The sequence below is a fragment of the Octopus bimaculoides genome, chromosome 1, assembly GCF_001194135.2.
Source record: "Octopus bimaculoides isolate UCB-OBI-ISO-001 chromosome 1, ASM119413v2, whole genome shotgun sequence".
Classification (NCBI taxonomy): Eukaryota; Metazoa; Mollusca; class Cephalopoda; order Octopoda; family Octopodidae; genus Octopus; species Octopus bimaculoides.
In genome coordinates this window covers 84,872,906-84,876,698 of record NC_068981.1, presented here as the reverse complement: position 1 = coordinate 84,876,698, position 3,793 = coordinate 84,872,906, and positions in this window count along the sequence as shown.

Sequence of the window (3,793 nt, the reverse complement as noted above, 5' to 3'; positions counted from 1 at the left end):
GTTTTATTTATATTCCTGCAGAACTAATGTGGGGTATAGAATATGGAATATACAATATATAATATGATATACAATATACAATATAAAATAAAATAACATAAAAATGGATGGCACCATGAAAGAAAGTATTGAATGTAGATGAAATATTGAGTGTTCAATATAAAGGATCAAATATATAAATATATAAATATAAATATATATAAAGGCGACTCGAGTTTCAGGGCTATTTCCCTTCGTCATGGCCGGTATGACAGACTTATGTATGCATGTATGTATGTATGTATGTATGTATGTATGTATGTATGTATGTATGTATGTATATAGGTTGCGGACAGTATTTGAGGACACATTTTTAGTCATTTAGTCATTTTATTTGACAAATTTTTATTGAACTTCTATTTCAGAAAATAACCATGACAGGCCCGATGCTTACTAATGAAAGGAAAAGGTATACTGTGATTGTGAGTTTGAAGGTTTGCATGATGATTTAGACATTTCTCGTTTTCTGAAAGTTGCTAGATCTTTTGTCCACAAAGTAGCACATTACCTGTATCAAAGCGTAAAAAACATTCCAAACGCTCTGATAATTTTATATCCTCGTTGACACTATATCATACGATCTGCGACAACCGCTTCTTAGTTGTTGACCCCATCCTCAGTTCATCGACCTCACTTGGTTTATATGATCGGTGTATCAGATTATCCATCACTGTCAAAAGCCCGTCTATTTAACAGTTTGTATTGGAATGCATGTTACTAGTAACACTCAGAATGACCTGACAAATATGCATACATATATACATGCATTCATACATACAGGCGTATGTACGTATATACATACACACATAGATACACATGCGCGTACGTAGGCCCGCATGCACATACACAAACATACACACACATACACACACATACACACACACGCACATACACACACACACACTTATACATATTTTGTCAATTCAAATAAAAGGAAAATAAAATTAAGAGACAATAAGGGGACGTGCACAAGAATTGTATTACTTTCTCGCTAAGTAAAAATGAGTTCTTGACGTTTCGAGCATAGTTCTTCATCGGAAAGTAGAAAGGAAAAAATCTAAGGAAGGAAAAGAAATCGCCAACAGTACGAGTGTATGCATACATACAATGTCATTGAGTTATCATTTACCACTGCAACATGAGTTTTGTTGATAAAACAATATACAATGCTATGCCATCCGCAGAAAAAAACTGCCCAGAAAAATACATAAACACACATCAAGACAAAGCCTTGCACCTCTAGTTTGCACTTCTAGTAAGTGCAATGCCATATACTTATAGCTACACACTTATTAACAGGTGTATGTTTTATCGATCTGGGAAGTTTGCAATACCAATAGATCTTTTACCTGTTAAATTGAAAATCGTCTGTTATCTAATCAGTTATATATTTTGAATATCTCTTCTCTCCATAAAAGCAAATTTTTGAGCCAGAAATAAAAGGAATAATTCGTCTTGGTTTTGCTTGGTTGCCTGTTTATTTGAAACAGAAGCGAAATTTCGTTTGAAACTATTACCTATAGAAGAGGCACTGGTGTAGTTTTGAATAGATCAAAGAAAATATATATGTGTGCATACGCCACATTTATTCATACACATACATGCATGCACACATACATGCAATATACATCATACATATATATACTATATACATACATGTGTGTGTATATATACACACGCGCACACATGCATATATACATTCATACATACAATATATGTTTGTGTGTGCGTGTTTGTATGTATGTGTACTTATGTATTTGTGTGTATTTGTGTGTGTGTGTGTATGTGTGTGTGTGTGCGTGCGTGCGTGCGTGCGTTGTGTCGATGTGTAATGGTTTGGCTTTTATCACAGGTTTTCAATGGCGACTTGGCGTTAATGAGCAACGTAGCATAACTTGACACTTCAAACAAAAAGAATTTCTGTAAAGAATGTTTATGACTAAATTATCATGTTTCTGTTTTTATTATGTTTTAGTTAAGAAAGAACGTGGTGTCCATGATCCTTAACGAGGCCTCTAATATTGACAGGACGGAGGGCTTAATGTATCCCCAAATCGGAGACCTGGTCGGGATGTTTGCAACAGAGTGGACGTCACTAAAGACATCCAATGTCCTGGATAATGGTATTAAACCAGTTGTTAGTCTAAACTTTCCGCCTAAGTATGCTACAGCATGATTTCAACTCAAAATGCAAAGATCCGGAACAAATACTGTAATGCATCCGTTCGACGTTCTTACAGTTCCGCCAATCCACCAATCTAATTGGTATTTTTTTGTTTTTTGTTTTTTATCGACCTCGAAAGGATGGAAAGCAAAGTTGACTTCGGCGAGATTTGAAGTCAAAGCCCACATGTTAATACAAATACGCTTTCTACTAATAGGCGCAAGACCTGAAATTTTGAGGGTGGGACTAGTCGATTACATCGACCCCTAGCGCTCGACTGGTATTTATTTCGTCATCCCCGATAAAAGATAAAGTCAACCTCGCCGGAATTTGAACTCAGAACGTAAAGACGGACGAAGTGCCGCTAAGCATTTTGTCCAGTGTGCTAACGATTCTGCCAGCTCACTGCCTTCATGTCAATACAAATGTTGCAAAGCATTCCACCCGACGTCTGAACGACACTGCTAGTTTGCCGCGCATAGAGATGGAAAATGAATTTGACCACGCTGACGAAATTAAATAACTGTAATTGAATGAAAATAAATATGCTACATCTTTTATTCTGATTCTCTGTCGTTCTTTGAATCGTATAATTACATATCTGGTAATATTCTGCACAATTACATATCTAAAAATAATAAATATGCCAATTAACCCTTTGAGCCATGACCTCTTGGACCTTATTTTACTATATACCTGGCACTCCACCGGTGCTACGGTAGAGAGAAAAATAAGCCATCCACCGGTAAACCGGTGTTTACGGGATCAAAAGGTTAATATTGGAGGAGATGCCATATAATTTAACAAGAATTGATGAGATCTGATCATTAGAATATCCCGTTTGTTAGAAATGTGATAGATATTAATGGTTAAAAATATCGTTTTAATTCCAACATATTTTCTGGCTATATTTCGTATTTCCTTGTCTGTCGTTAGTAAAGACAAGTGTCATTTGGTATATGATTTTGTTTTATTTAGTTCCACTAGTAGTGTACACAGCTGGACGTAGCCTATTGTGTGCGCGGCATGCTATTGAAGCCATCTTTATTTTAGCTAAGAGTTGTAAAGTCTCAGTTTCCGTGACATTGTAATTCATGTTTGCTTTAAAGGCAGAGATTTTAAGTTTCTCTAGTTCACATGTCAGTCTTAAGTAGGACGACGCCTTGTGAATCAGAAGCTGTGATGACAGCGTTGCTGCGACCAATTGCCATGTGTAGCAAACAGTTTGCTATAATTTAATAGCAAAGTTGAAAGCAAAATATTACCAAACCATAATAGTTCCTATGACAAAAATGAAAATACTGAATTTCTTGTCCAACGAAATATTGTAACATTTTATAGAGTAAGAATAAAATCTATAATTTATGAGTACTTAATTAACCGTATCACAGCGACATTGGTTTTTCTATAAAGCAAATAATAATTAGTGCATACATTTTTATAATAATAAGTTAAGTAAGTGACAAAATGCATCAAACCGAAGGTGTAAATGATGGAGGAAGTTGCGGAGAGTCACTGATAAAGAGGATTGAAATACTAAAGTGTTTTGACAGCGTACTCATGTATAGCAGTCCATTGAAAAACACTAAG